The sequence below is a fragment of the Lissotriton helveticus genome, chromosome 8, assembly GCF_964261635.1.
Source record: "Lissotriton helveticus chromosome 8, aLisHel1.1, whole genome shotgun sequence".
NCBI lineage: Eukaryota > Metazoa > Chordata > Amphibia > Caudata > Salamandridae > Lissotriton > Lissotriton helveticus.
The window spans coordinates 368,115,745-368,132,293 of NC_136069.1; positions in this window are offsets into that span (position 1 = coordinate 368,115,745).

Genomic DNA, 16,549 nt, shown 5'->3' on the forward strand with positions numbered 1-16,549 from the left:
GAGGTCAGAACATCAAAAAGCATGTTCAGGGACTTCCGAGGGGAGGTAAGATATAGAAGGATGTCATCTGCGTATAGCGAGATACGATCCTCGAAATCAGGAGTCCACCGAATACCATTTATAGAAGGCTCCCAACAGAGCCATCCCGCGAATGGTTCTAAAGCGAGGGCGAAGAGCAGCGGACACAGCGGGCAGCCCTGCCGAGTGCCTCGCCCAAGTGTAAAAACACCAGACACCTTCCCGTTGACCACCACCTGAGCCAAGGGCCTCTCATAAAGAAGTTTCACCCAGGCGATGAACACCGGGCCAAATCCAAACTTTGAGAGGGCCGCCCAAAGATAAGGCCATTCAATGGTATCGAAAGCCATGGTAGCGTCAAGGGAAGCCAAAATGGCCGACTCAGTGAGAGTCCCAGCCCTCGCGAGAACTCTGTGGAGTCTCCGAAGATTAAGAGCGGTGTTTCGATGTGGGATGAAACCTGACTGATCCGGATGAATCAAGTCCCCGATCACCTTAATCAAGCGATTAGCTAACAATTTAGCTAGAATTTTGGGTTCGGCATTAAGTAGAGAAATAGGTCTGTACAAGGCACAACGGTCATGCGGCTTACCCTCCTTATGGATTACTACAATGGTGGCGAGTCGCTGATCAGCGGGAAGGGAACCAGAGTCCAAAGCCTCAAGGAACATCTCCCTTAAGTAGGGCGCCATTTTGTCGGGTCGAAGTTTATACAGTTCAATGGGTAAACCATTGGGGCCCATTGCCTTGCCAGAACGAAGGGAACGTATGGCAACCGCGACTTCGTCCACCGTAAGAGGTGCCTCCATGAGGTCTCTATCGGCGTCGGAAAGGCAGGGTAATGCAATGTCCCGCAGCAGCAAGCGGGAGTCCTCCTCATCTCTATCACAGACTGAGGCATACACGGTTCTAAAGTGGTCTACAAAACACTGAACAATCCCGACCGGGTCAGTAACACACTCACCATCAGGCCTCTCAATCACCGGAACAACACGGTTCACTCTTTCTTTCTTGTCCAGCCACGCAATCAATTTACCGGCCTTGTCCCCCACATCATACAACCTGCCCTGTTGCTCTCTGTTCATCACTTTCGCCGCATCAGTAACGAGGGCTCTGTAATCGGCTTGCTTCAAACTGAGGGAGTGCAGTTTTGAGCGAGTTACTCCAGATTCAAGCTCATTCTCAAGTGCAGTTATGTCGGTTTCAAAGCGTACACGTTCCACATTTTTAGCCTTCTTGGCGGCAGCAATCAGCGACAGAGAATGCCCACGAATAACTGTCTTGAAGGCTTCCCACAATGAAACAGAAGAAGAAACAGACCCCACATTTTCATTGAAGTAATGGTCTATAGCTTTTACCAGTTCAGAGCGGGTTTTAGGATTGCGGAAATACCAGGGGTTAATAGGAGCCACTCTGCCCTCGCTGCCCACCCCGACCTCAAAACAAAGCCACAAGGGGGAATGATCAGAAATACCCCTGGGGAGATGGCGAACCTCTCTGATAGAGGAGGATTGGGCCGATGGCATTAAAAAATAGTCTAGCCTGGAGAGACTACCATGGGCCCCTGAATGGAAGGTGTATTGAAGCTGCGTAGGATGCATCAACCTCCAGCTATCTATCAGCCCAAAAGTTTCCAGCAAGTCGCTCCGCCACATATGGGACCTAGCTAAATCCCTAGGGGGACAACGATCAGAAGTGCCAGAAACCCCAGAATTAAAATCCCCACCAAGAATCAGAAGACCCTCGGGAAGCCCTAGTACAATCCCCCCAAGATCAGCATAGGTAGAGGCCTGCAGGCCCGGAGGGATATATACCGTGAGTATGGACAGTGTCTTCCCCTACCATCTACCAGTGAGCGCAGCATAGCGCCCCCTGTCGTCAAGTATAACTGCATCGATTTCAAAGGGGAGAGAAGACCGGATGAGAATGCCCACCCCCCTAGAGCCAGAAGTAAATCCAGAGTGAGCGACTAGCTGGTATCCACGTCTATTCATGGCTTGACACGCATTACCTATTAGATGCGTTTCCTGCAGAAGAACGATATCGGGGGAATGGCGTCTGAGGAACTGCAACACAACCCCTCGCTTTATCCTGTCTCCCAACCCATTAACATTCCAGGATAGTAGTCTCAACTTGCCACCCCCCATCCCCGAGAAGGAAGCAGAGCACACCCCACACGAAACCCAATGACCTGAGCAGATGAAAAGAACAATACGATGCCTTGTGAAAAGAAACAGTCACACACACACACCTCACCACCCCCAACTTAAACCCGTTACAACACCCTCCACCATGCACCCCTGCGTATGACTCATGAGCCACCCCAACTTGCAGTGTGCCTGTCGCCCCGTCATAAAACTAATCTATGCAAAGAACCCAGGAGGAGGAAGAGTCCCCATTCACCCCCGCCACCCTCGGGCCAATCTAAAAGGAGAACAAGAGAACCAATGTCTAAACTCAGCTGAAATAGTTGGAAAGTTCAGACGCCAGGATCCACAGTGTCACTCTTGCTCCGGCGTGTCGCCGCCGCCGCCGGGGTGCCCAGTTCGATCATCCCTTTTAGGCAAAGAATCAAGCCAGTCACTAACACTGTCCGGGCGATCAAAGAAAAACATCCGTTCCTCATACTCGATCCGAAGTCTGGTCGGAAACAACATGGTGTACTTAAGGCCCAAGTCCCGCAGCCGTCTCTTCACTACCTGAAACCCCAGTCTCTGCCTTTTAACAAGCGGGATAAAGTCAGGATAGAAGGTCACGGTGGTATTTTCGAACTGCACAGGGCCTTTGTCCCGAGAGGCTTGAAGGATAGCGTCTCTATCCCTGAAATGGAATAGTCTTGCAATAATGGGTCTCGGGGGGGCACCCGGCTTCACCTTCCCGCCTGGAACGCGAGGTGCCCATTCAACAGCAAAGAATTTGCTAAGTCCGGCGGGAGCGAGATAGTTCGTGACCAGGTCTTCCACAAGAAGGTCGGTTGCAGGGATCTCGGGATTTTCAGGGACACCGATAATACGAACATTGTTACGACGGGCCCTATTTTCATAATCCTCGAGACGACGGGCCATCATATCATGAGAAGAACGCAAGTTACCGATCTCGGTCTGAGCGTCCGTGACATCAGTAATCAGGCTGGAAGTCTTCAAATCCAATGCCTTGACCCTCTCGTTAGTCTTTGCCAGGTCCGCTCTAATCAGCGTGACATCAACAGCCACCGTGTCGATCTTGGAGGCAAGGGCCTCATACTGCTGTCCCATGGAGGCCTTCATGCTGGTGATGGCACTCATGACGTCTTGCAACGATACTTCTGAGGTCTCAGCAGGATCAGCCTTAGGATCATAAGGAGTACGGCCAGTGCCACTGGGGGATCCCTTTGAATGGGTGTAATGATCCATGATATTCGTCTGGGTCTGTCCCCCACGGAGAGGTGTCTTGGTCTTGCGTCTCTCAGCATCGGGTCTGGTGGCCATATTGGAAAAAGGACCCCGGAGGGGCCCGCGCGACCTGGTGAAAATGGCCGGTTGTAGCGTGGCAAAAGACAACGAAACTGGACCAAAATAGCGTAAATGCCAATAAAGATGGAAACGAGGCACTCAGCAGGGACGGCACACAGCAGTGTAGCGACACCAGGCCGAACAAAGGGTCGACCAGAGCAGCGTTTCGATCAATCTGAGCCGGGAGTAGAAAAGCGAAACTGAAAGTTAGACTAAGGCCGTCTGGGGGGAAACCCCGTCGGCCGTTGTTGTTAAACTACTCCTCGGCCTGCCAGGCAACGGAGCCCCCGGTCTGTCTCGGGGCGGGCCGCAAAAGTTCGAGGCGGTGTAGAACTGGATCCCAACGTCCGAATTCAGTTCTTCAAAGAATGTTGAGATCAGCCAGAGTATGTCTACAGAAGCCCATCTTCAAAGTCAGAATGTAGTCAGGATATTTGCGAAGGGCGGCGCGGGTCTCGGGAGCTCTGTGCTCACGCGACCATCTTGGATGCCCGCGAAGCTCCTCATGAATTGTAATTAAAAAATTTTTTTTGTGAAGTCGAATTTTAAGTTACAAGTCTGAAAACGCCACTTTTAGAAAGTTGCGATTTTTATGCCCTGAAGCAAATGTGCCTTTATGCCTGTGTCCAGGGTCAAATGACTAGGAATGCCTCTTCTGTTGGGGGTAAAGTATTGCTTCCAGACATTGAGACAAAAGAGTCCTAGATGTGGAGGGAGAGAGCTTCCTGACAGCAGTGGTGTAACAAAACTTGAGGGGCCCCCTGCAAAGTACATGGTGGGGGCCCCCCACGCTCCGGACACAGTCAGTAGCTCTCAGACCAGGGGTCCACCGCCCGTTCACAGTATCAGGGGGTCCCCTGGAGCAGGTCCCCCGCACCATGGGGGGTGCAGGGCTATTGTTACGCCACTGCCTGACAGGATGGCTGTGGAGGAGTTGTGCTCCTCCCAGATAACACTTCAAACGACCTGGCCTGAAGCTCACACAAAGGAATCTTACACCAGGCCTGCCCTTCTCACCTGGTTTGGAGCTAGGACCAGTGGACGGGAATAATTCACCAGAAACTATTTTGGGGTAGGTCAAAGAATTCCGTAAACAAAGGTCGGCAGCCGGTATAAATGTAGCATCTTCAGAACCTTGCATCAGAACACGTCTGGACCTGTGGAAGATTCAGAAGAAGGACTGCCATGCTGTCTGAAGAAGGAAGCTTGGACCTGCTTTCCTTGAACCCAGGCAGCCTGGAAATGACTCCAAAGATCAGTTGGCTGACCTCTTGTTTGAGCTACAAGGACACAACAAGCTTCTAGAGGACTTCCCTGCACCTGCCTAGTTGACCAGCCCCAGCTGGATCTGCTTGAGCACTGGTGCTGGCCTCTGCTGATCCCCAAAGCCCTAACCTTCCTGGGGTGACAGGTGATTTTGCATCCTCAGATATGACACCATGATGCCCAAGGGAATCGTGGACACAGACATTACCCCTTTTGTTGTTTATTTATGCATGCCCATGGTAAACACAAGAAAGATACGAATAAATGTTTCAATGCAATTATTACAACAATTGTAGTCTTGCATAGAAAGAATGAGCTTTGATTATTAGGCAGATAAAACAAAGCAATGTAACCAGCATTACTAACATGATAAAAAGAATGAACATTCCAACCGTGGCAGTGTGATTTCTATACATTTCTACCTATCACTACTCCTACTCTGAGTGCGTAGTGGGTTCACCCTTTACCCGATCTCGAAGATTAGTCTGAGCCCCTATACCTAGATAACTCAGCCAGGGAATTTCCCTGAAGTAGGTTTGACAATCCTTCTCTGCAGTATTGAAGATCAACATCAGTATAGCTGCATGTCGAACACAGGATCCGCTCCAGAATAGTCACGACCGGAGTGCTCCTCTGACACATGAAGGGAAGTGCACCATTTATATAATAAAACCCACACTGTGTTAGAGGTACAGCTCTGATGCAATGAGATATCTAGATGTCAGAAGCTGCCTCCAAATGGGCAACACAAGCACAAGGATATCTTGTTCTGTGTTCCTAGCCTTGAACAGAGTACAGATGATATAGTCAGAAAAGCTTTCTAAAAATGAGCAGTATGTACAACATCTCAGAATAATATTGTGCAAGCATAGATATGTAAAATAATATTGACAGATCAATTTCAGCCCCTAAAATGTAAAAGGAAAAACTAAAATGGAGAACCAAAGTGGCCCAAGAAGGCCTCACGACAAGTGCTGCATAAATTCTTTACACATTGCCTCTAAGTTAAGCCTGACTGCTTTTGTGCCAAGCTATCGGAGGGTTGAGCACATGTTTATTTAGTGAATTTTAAGGTTCACACTGACATGGATTGCGTTTATCATTTGAGTAGTGCTCTTATACCTCTCAACCAATCATCCAATGTCTTACAATAACACTTTGCTTACTGCCTACAAACCTAGAAGAATGGAGATTGGTTGTACGTGTCCCATGCAAATGTCAGCTCAACATCCTGCACAGAGGATACTAGAATATCTCCAAAATTAATATTTTCATGAAATGGCTTATGCATTTTTCAATAAACACTTTTACTGGCAGTTTTTAGGGCAATGTAAGACATAAGGTCTGCCCCGGATAATCCTGTTTTACTGTCTTGTTTAGATCGCAGTCCCTCCAAGGAGACACTGGTGTTGAGTCCAGTTCCTCCATAGTTTTTCCCTAATTGCCTTAAATTGTGGTGTTTTTTTTAGAACATCATGTGGCTTTATAGGTCATTGTTTCCAACACTTGTCCATTCCTGTTTTGTATTTGGTGATGCATAGGGCCTTTGGTTTCCTCCAGCTTTGTACTATGTCCAACTTTGTCCTATCCTTAGCATCACATTTTCATACTTTCATAATGGATACTTAAAAGCACAGATTCCTCACCTGAAGAATTTTCCCAAAGACCTGGACTGGATCTGGAAATGTTCATAGTACTTCTCCAGCACGCCGCTATGTGTTGCCATGTGGCTCTGCGATGATTTGTTCCACCTTAGAAGTAACAGAGTGCAGTCACATATAAGTGTCACAATTGCACACCAATGTCAGTTCCCTTCTTTCCATGACCTTTTTTTACACATTTTTCCAAACTAATTCCAGTGTGCAAGGGAACAATGTCCTCACCATAATTTACAGAGTTCAAACCCTGTCTGTGGTAAACAGATGTCGGTGAGTGACCTGCAGAAGGTGTGCCTCTAGACTTTGGGTTCAGTCTACGACTCCAAATCATGTGTGACATGGGCCCTCATGCGACCAAAGGCAATTCAGGGCATGAGCAAAGCTGTACCTCACCAACATATTGGACGAAGCCATGCAAGTCCTGCTCCCTATCCAATTTAATGGTGCGGACCGGGAAACATCCTTTACAACGAAACTTTTACAACGCAGTGCTTTTACAACGCAGGTTTTACAACGAAAACCATTACAATGCATTGCGCTGGGGGGGGGCGCTCTAGGATAGGGAATAGATTTAATTTACTATCCAACACCTTCCCTAGTGTCCACGGGGACTGGAGTTGGAATAGTAAATTAAACTATTCACTATCCAGCACCCCAAAGCGCTATGCGCTGTAAAGGTTTGCGTTGTAAAAACTGCGTTGTAACAGCATGCGTGGTAAAAGCATGCGTTGTAACGTCATACATCCGTGCGGACCTGCTCCTAGTCTTGAGGGCGATTCTGAGACAGATCCTCTTCAGGGTTGAGGTCATCTGGTGAGCCAATGTCCAAACAGAAGTGTAAACACAAGCAGGTGAAGCAGAATTCGACCACATCCTGCCACTCTCTAGATAAAGAGAAGTTGCAAGCGTGTTAAAGTTAAATCGTAATTGAGAAGCCGATCCCACTGTTGATTCAGATGTACCCTGAGTTCCACAGGCAATCAGTGATGCAGCAGCTGCATATTTGTGGCACTGTTCGGGTTCCCTCTGCTGTGCATTCGGACCCCAAGGTTCTGCTTGGAACTCCAGTATGGTTACCGCAGTCAGATCCATCCTCAGTGCATCTGAGCTCCTGGAATCTGCTGGGGCTTTGCACTGACTCCAGAGGCAACTTCATTCTGTCTCCAAGACCTGCACCAGTTCCTACCTCATTGACGCCAGTCCAGAAGTCATTGACACCTGCGGTGGATCTTATGCAGAACCTGGTGTCTGACCACACTCCATCACAACTGGTTCTATACAATCTGATTCAGACCAAACCTGCCCTCCAGGCTCTAGTCATTCTCAGTTGCTGCATCAGCTTTTCATTTTTGATTTTGACCATAGTTTGCTGCCACTTGGAGACGAAGATGATGTGGATGATTCACCCCCACATTATGATGATAACAATTTGTATATGGATTTTCAAGAGGCTAGTAGGCTTGATACTTCCCCTGACATACAATGGATTTACGGCCTTGGGCTGTGTGCCCTCTGGGACATGGTCAATAAGATCTTGCCAGTCGTCCCAGAGGAGTTTAGGGTCCATGGCTTAAACTACTCAAGATGGCAGGATGCAGCTAAATATGTGATTCATTCTGGTCTTGTCATTACCAATTGCTTGGGGTAAACACTCAGCAGTAGTGTGGTGCTCCTTCGCCATGCATGGAAGAGATCCACAGGCTTCTCTGGAGATGTACAGGCATCCCTCATGGAAATGCTTTTTGGTGGGTCTCTTCTTTTTTGATGAAAAAGCTGATTTTGCCCAGGAGTGCTTCAAGGAAAGGTGGGCCACGTCGTGCTCTTTGGGTGTTTCACCCCCCTGCCAGACAGCTTCCTCATGCGTTTCAGTCCTTCTGAGGATACTCCAGAGGTTTTTCATATAGACAAAGCCAGACTCTCCTGTCCACACTGCAATAACCTCAGCCCTTTCGTGGCTAGCAATGGGGATCAGGCAGACAATGTGCAAGTCACCAGGAGCACGGATCTTCCCAGTTCCTCTCCCCTGCGGTATCAGCCTCTAAGGTGCTTTAGTTTGCCTATTGTGGGGCAAAACCACCTTGTGGGAGGCAGGATCAAATGTTTTCTCTTAGGGTGATAGTCCATCGCATATGACACATGGGGCCTCCAATTCATTGATGCTTTCGCCCACATCAGGGAGGCTTTCAAAGGAATACCTCCTCATCTTACTGCAAGTGGTGTGATCACTCCTCCTGTCCAAATGGGGTGTTGAAAAGGTGCTGGTCTTGCACATAGGTACTGGATGTCACTCCTGCTATTTCCTTGTGCCACTAAAGGATGGAGGCTTTCATCCTATTTTAGATCTTTGGCCACTGAAAGCCTTCCTGTGTAAGGACAATTCAGAATGGCCACGCTTTCCCAGGTTCTGTCTGCCCTGGATCCAGGCAAGAAGGTTGTAACCTTGGACCTGCAGAACAAGTACCTTCATGTGTCTGCCCTAGAGTCCTGCAGATGTTACCTGCGGTTCAAAGTTGACCAAGAACATTTTCAGTTTGGCAAGCATTCCTTCTGCCTTACTCGCACCCTTCGGGAGTTCACAAAAGTGATTGCGGTGGTCACAATTTTTAGAGGTTGGGGAAACCTGTTTTCACTTACCTTGATGACCGACTATTGAAGATGGACTCACCAAAATCAGTTACAGAGCACCTCCAGACGATGGCAAACCACCTGACTTAATATGAATTCTTGATTAATGAGCAAGAGTCACACCTGACTCCTTCACGAAGAGTTCCTTTTATAGGTGCTGTTTGGACACAGTTCAACTGGTCCTGGACATTCAGATTATGATTCTGTTGTTTCAGCTTCAGTCCTGGATCTTGGTGAGAGGAGCTCTGAGATTTCCTGGCCTCTTGCATCATGCTTGTAAACTTTGCCGGGTGTTATATGCGGTCTCTGCAATGAGTTCTAAGTATCAGTGATCCCAATCCCAAGGGAATCTGGCGAACATCATTTAGGTTTCAAAGGATACTACACAAGCTCTGCAGTAGTGGCTGCTCCACCCGAATCTGAACAGGAGCAGACACATATCCCTTCCCCACTTATATTTTACGGTGGTAATGGATGCATCACTGGTGGGTTGAGAAGACGATCTGGAAGAGGGGGATATCAGAGGGCTCTGGTCTCTGTCACAAACCTGGATTGACATAAATCTGTTAGAGCTGTGGGCCATCTGCTTATTAGTGATGGTCTTTCTTCTGTCCATCAAGATAAGGCATTTGCATTTTCTCAGGACAAGAACACCGCCATGTGGTACTGCAACACGCAGGGCATAATGGGGTTTTGGATCTTGTGCTAAGGCATGCTTTGCCTTTGGAGTTGGCTGGAACATCAGCGTATCTCCCTGATTGTGAACCATATAGTGACTTGTTTACCGTCAGGGTGAACAAGCTCAGCCAGCAATGCCTGGTGGATCTCAAATGGTGATTGCAACTCGAGGAGGCGCAGGGCTTCTTCTGACAGTGGAGAGAATCTTGGCTGGATTTTTTCACCATGTTGGGAATGCACAGTGTCAAAATGTCTGTGCCTTGGAGTTCCCAAGAATGTTCTCTTTGCGATACTCATTCAGGCTAGAGTAGTGCACAAAGCTTCTGTGTAGAACTTTTCATCACCTTCAAGAACATGCAGTGTTGAAGATTTTGCGAGTTGGAGTTTCTGCAAGAACATTCGTTAGGTGATACGTTCCTGCTGGAATGGAGAACAGGACTGCTATAAGCCTTCCTTCAACTCCCTTCACTGCCTCAAGTTCTTAAAAAGACCAATAGCGACCAGACCCAAGTCATCCTAGTGGCTCTGGATTAGGCCAGGAGAGTGGGGTACCTGGAACTTCTGGGCATGAGTATCTGTTAACCAATCGGGCTACCGCTTTGGGGTGATCTTCTGTCGCATCAGCATGGCAGGGATCTGCCCTGAAAACGGTGTAATTTACACCTCCATGAGTGTAGATTGAGTGGCAGGAGTTGACCATATTCTAACTATCAACAGAGGTCATGTATGTCAACCTTGCTGCCAGGTGCCTGTCTACAAAGTCCATTTATGCTGGGCGCTGGCACACGTTTATGGCCTGCTGTGGAATTCACAAGACAGACCTTTGTCAAGCTAAACCGCTGGATGTTTGTTTTTTCTTTGGCCCAACAAGGACTTATAGTGGGCACTATTAAAGATTATTTATCAGTGCTTTGTCTTTTTTTACATTTGCCGGACCAACCATCCTTGTTTGACTCACCTGTTGCAATGTGGTTTATTAAAGGTTCAACTCATATAATCCCTGTATGGGGACTCGAGCATAAAGAACCAAATAAGCAATCAAGTCTGCAGGTGAAGAGAAGGTCTTAGAGACATAATCTTTCCATATTCTCATAACTGATGGATCAAAAAGTCATATTTGTAACCTGCTTCTCGTAGTTCAGGACGAAGATCAGAAAATTGCTTATGTAATGCAACAGTTTCCTTCCCTCCTCCCACTACTGAGGAGCGAATGTTCCTGACAGCTTTCTGTATCATTATGAGGTGATGGTGATGTAACACTTTAAATATGACTTGTTGCAGTTTAGATTAATTAGGTTTACAATGCAAGGGTGTAGTGTGGTTTATGGACCTCTTTTGCGTGCATGTTAAGTTAGCATGGCTTATTAGGAGTTTAAGCGCCATTTTACCTTTTGCTGCTTTTTGCACATGACATTGCTTAGCTGTTTTTGCAGAGTTAGCTTTCACGAAGGTCTATACATGGGAAAGGTTTGTTTTTCGACATCTCTAGACATACATCGTGCCCCCAGTCTGTACAGTGAGTGCTGAGCTGCCAAGGTTATCATAACGTGCGAGCCTGTTTATCGGCGTGTCCGTGTAACACATTCTAGACACAACATTTTGGCAGCTGCAAGCCGAGTAGGATTCTGGCGCCTTTATAATAGCACACTCGCCAGAATTGAACACATTTGGAAGATTCCAGGCTTGCAGAGAGACTAACCTGTCCTGATGTAATTTACAGGTAAATGGGGTCCCCCTAACAAAGCTCAAGAGGCCTTCTATAGTTTTATAATACATAGTTCCTATATAGGGAGGGTGTTTAAACTAGGCGCTTTTATCACCTGTTTGCACTATCATTGCAATATGATTCCTCCTTTTGTATTTTATGGAGTTGTAACCAAGCTGACCATATTATTTTTAATCATATGTATGCTTATGTTGACTAAAATACTGTGCTTGAGATCACGTCGTTAAAATAAATATTTTAACCTTATCGTGTCTCTTTTTAGGTCGAGGACCTAAAGGCTGCGCTTGCGCAGGATGGGGAGGAGATTTAATGTTTCTTAATAGGGCTTTAAAACCCGCCTCCCTGGCCCGTCTCTCCTCCATTGGCTGGCTTCCTAAACGGAGGCCAGCCATTGGAGGAGAGATTCGTCACTCCGATTTAGCCCCGTCTTTTTCGGATTTGGGGGCGTAAGTTTTGCTGTTCTTTAGACAGTGACGTGGTCTGTCACTCAAAACAGCAAAACCACGCCCCTGATTCCGAAAAAATCGGAAACTTGCAGCCGCAATTTTGTTTTACCGCAGTGAAGGTGAGCATCGAGCCTCTGCCTCTGCCCCCGTTTATGCCGTTTTTAGTGCTCCTGCACCCCTGTTTGAAGTCCGCTCCATCTGCCTCTGCCAGGGGCAGCGTGATGTGCTTTCGGTATCTGCAGCCAAATGTAGGCGCTGTGAAGAGTGGCAGCCATGTCAGGCCGAAGGCGCTGTGAAGAGTGGCAGCCATTTCAGGACGACCGCCACCGGAAGAAGTCCAGGTGAGTGCTTGTTGCTTTCTGATTGTGCCCGTTCCCGCCCCCCTCCCACTGTCCGTGTCTCCTCTCCCGCCCCCCCTCCCGCTGTCCGTGTCTCCTTTCCCGCCCCCCCCTCCCGCTGTCCGTGTCTCCTTTTGTCTCATCAACATCGGACATCTCGTGTGCCAGGCAGGAGGCTGGCATCCAGCCTGTGGTGCCACAGCGTGGACTGTACCCCGGGCGTCCCCTCCCGCCATTCCAAGTCATTCATAACCCGAGTCGGTGGTGACTTGCTGTGCCTGGTAATGCACGGTGCCCCGCTGACCTCCGCCCCCTGGTAATGCACGGTGCCCCGCTGACCTCCACCTCCTGGTAATGCACGGTGCCCCGCTGACCTCCGCCCCTGGTAATGCACGGTGCCCCGCTGACCTCCACCTCCTGGTAATGCACGGTGCAACGCTGACCTCCACCCCGTGCAGAACTCTTGTCTGCGTATAGGTATTTATTGCAGCAAGAGAGATGGTTCACACGCCTGTCCTGCAAGCCTAGCAGAGAGGGGCGTGAAAGAAAACTGCCCCGGGTTATCGGGCATAGTCACCCCTTTGAACCAGCCCCTCTCCCAGGCATAGAGTGCAGTTATAACGGGCTTCGACTACTACTTCATGCAACACACTATCTGCTGAGCGTCACCCGAGTGAGAGGCCCCCCTCCTTACTTTCGCCGTTCCATTTACCTCAGGGGACGTGCGTACACCGATATCCAATTACGCAGCCCCCTGAAATAATCTTCTGAATGGCTGGCATTCTGGTCACCATGTTGACTTTCTCTTAGTTTTGGAAAATATTTCGTGATTTGATATTCCGCGTTTATAGTGAGAAGCTGTCACTTCTAGTGATGTACTTTTAGGGGATAGTAACTGGGCATATTTGTGACACCCTCCCATCAATATTTGGGGCATATCAGAGGACCTACGTATTTATTAGGCACACCACCATTAGCAACCACGAGTTGTCGTTTGGTGGCAGCGTCAGCTTTAGTATACAGTGGGTAATATTTTATAAATTGCGATTGTTCCTTACAGAAGAATCGTCTATCCAGGAGTGGCGCGTGAGCCTCTCTTATGCTCCGAGAGGTTGGCCCTCCTCTGCCTCTCGCATAGTGGGTGGAGGACTTGGTCCTCCAGTTCTATAATAATGCCATTACTGACTGCAATGACGTAATCGGAAGGCATGCAGATATGCAGCAGGGTTGTGTAAGCCCTGCTACTGCTATAATGTTAAGTAGTCCAATTTCGCCAGGTACCCATACATCATCAATCTACATACCAGTGAGGAATGCCACACTTTGTGTCGCACGTTTCTTCTTGACATCCGTACCTCAATGCATAATATATAGCACATGGAAAATCCAAGTAGAACAATGCATTGCAATTGTGAGAATTCCACTGTTTGATTCCCACCTTTTGATACCGAAGCTTAAGCACGGCCCATATGAATTAGCAACATCCATTAATACGTGTGCATGCGCCCCTCAGTGGCGTTAATTTTATGAGCCTGAGAAGGATGAAAAGCTCTGTGCTGGCTTCACCATGAGTTGAAAGGAGTGACCTTCGCATCGCCTAGATATATCAGCAGTAGGAACGCTAATCCCCAGAGGTGTCTTAATGGTTATATCTGAAGGCCCAATACATCAGGTGGTAATATAGCTGAGAGGGTTAGGACACTTGCAGTAGAGTTGTTTATTCAGCAGGTGACAGCTTTCAATCATAGTAAAATAGCTCTGCTGCAGTGTGCTCTGTTCAATCTGCTGGGTACAGGTTTGAAACCTTGAAGGTTGCTCAGTGGGTTGTTGCAGAGATACGGGTGTAACCTACAGGTCACAAATTAGAATGCTGGGAAGTTTGCTGAGTTAAGTGTGCAGATGTTTCCAAGAGCTGAATGTAAAGCTGGTGGCATAAGCTTAACACCCTAGAAAACTACCTCTACTTTCAGTCATCTGAGCCATTGATTATGAGTTATGGGCAGTGGTAATTACTGCAGGTTAGGCCAGGGCAAATAGCGCATGATTTAAGGGACTTACCTGATCATAACATAACATGTGTATTTGTAAATTACACGTTCAGCCCCAAAGGGGCATCTTGATGCTGAATAACAGATGTTTATTGTTAGCCAACCATAAGAGGCTATTACATTGATTACCCAGACAGGCAGGCGTTTGACTGCACACTCTCCCAGATGCCTTTGTGGGTGGGGATGTGGGGGATTGTTTAGTGCGCAGGTTTAACGATTCCCCTCAAGGCTCATATGCTGCATTTACTCTCGGTGTGCCTGAAAGGTGACAGATTGGGAACACTGGAATCTGAAGTCTTGTGCAGCAACATAAGCTCTCTGACTGCGCACTTCAAATCGGCACAGGCAAGTGAGCAGGGTCATGCTCCTACAATTATAGGCCTCTTAGTAAGGGCTGTTGCTAAACGATGACATGTTTTGTGCCATAGAGGTGCACCTCTCGGGAGGCATACAGGGACATGCAGTGAAAATTATTGCTCAGCACACTGGGCTGGTATTGTCATAACAGCATTTGGGCCTTTATCATAGCTTCAGAGTGAAAGGCATATATTAAGCATTTAGATGAAAATCATCTTCTGGATGAATAAGAAACTAAAAGTGCTGCATTTAAGTGCCTTCTGCGTGCATGAGCTCCTCACCCCACTCCCCCCCTCGTTGCTTGTGTGCGTGAGCTCCTCAACCCCTCCCCCCTCGTTGCTTGTGTGTGTGTGAGCTCCTCCCCCCTTCCCCCCTCGTTGCTTTTGTGCATGAGCTCCTCACCCCCTCCCCTCCTCGTTGCGTGTGTGCGTGAGCTCCTCACCCCCTCTCCCCCTCGTTGCTTGTGTGCGTGAGCTCCTCACCCCCCTCGTGGCTTTTGCATGCGTGAGCTCCTCAACCCCCTCTCCCCCCTCGTTGCTTGTGTGCGTGAGCTCCTCACCCCCTCCCCCCTCGTTGCTTGTGTGCGTAAGCTCCTCACCGCCCTCCCCCCTCGTGGCTTCTGCGTGCGTGAGCTCCTCACCCCCCTCGTGGCTTCTGCGTGCGTGAGCTCCTCCACCCCCCCCTCGCTGCTTGTGTGCGTGAGCTCCTCACCCCCCTCGTTGCTTGTGTGTGCGTGAGCTCCTCACCCCCCCTCGTTGCCTTTTCCTTTTGATAAGGTGGTGTAATGATAGTTAGTGCTTGTGCTGCGTTACGACCCCTGGCTGTGCTTGCTCCCCTGCCCCCTGGCTGTGCTTGCTCACATGCCCCCTGGCTGTGCTTGCTCCACTGGCCCTTCACTGTACTTGCTTCCCTGCCTCCTCGCTGTGCTTCCTCTCCTGTGTGTGTATGTGGCTCTGTGTGTGTATGTGGCTCTGTGTGTGTATGTGGCTCTGGGTATGTGGCTCTGGGTGTGTGTGGGGCTCTGGGTGTGTATGGGGCTCTGGGTGCGTGTGGGGCTCTGGGTGTGTGTGTGGGGCTCTGGGTGTGTGTGGGGCTCTGGGTGTGTGTGTGGGCTCTGGGTGTGTGGGCTCTGGGTGTGTGGGCTCTGGGTGTGGGGCTCTGGTTGTGGGGCTCTGTGTGTGGGGCTCTGTGTGTGGGGCTCTGTGTGTGTGTGGGGCTCTGTGTGTGTGTGTGTGGCTGTGTGTGTGTGTGTCTCTTTGGCTCTGTGTGTGGCTGTGTGTGTGTGTGTGTGGCTCTGTGTGGATAGCTTTTTTTGTAGGTGGCTCTATGTGTGGGTGGCTCTGTCTGTGTGAGGGTAGCTCTGTGTAGGGGGCTCTATGTGAATGACTCTGTGTGAGTGGCTCTGTGTGGGTGGCTCTGTATGTGTGTGTGGGTGGCTTTATGTGTGTGGCTCTGTGTGGGTGTAAATGCAATAGGTCATGCATTTGCGAGCGATTGAGCTATTGGCATTGTAAATGACAATGCCATTTATTTAACGATTAAGCTATTGGCAATGTAAATGACAATGCCATTTATTTATGATTTAAAAAAAAAAAAAATGTCATGAGCAATGCCAATAGCTCTACCTTTAATGATGCCGAGACCATTGCATTGTAAATGCTTGTTTACTCCTGTTGTGGACTGATATGAGAGTATAACAAAAGAGTGTTCTCACTTCCCACCATGCCTGAGATGGTCCTAAGTCGCATGTTCTAGGTTGTCTAATCATTGGGTTCTTTGCTATAGGACGAGAAGCTACGGTGACACTGATTGCTAGTCTGGTAGGGGATTCTGGGTACTAAGGTGAGTTATTGGCACACCCTAATTCACTGAGGTCCTGAGTCTCTGTGCACAGTTCT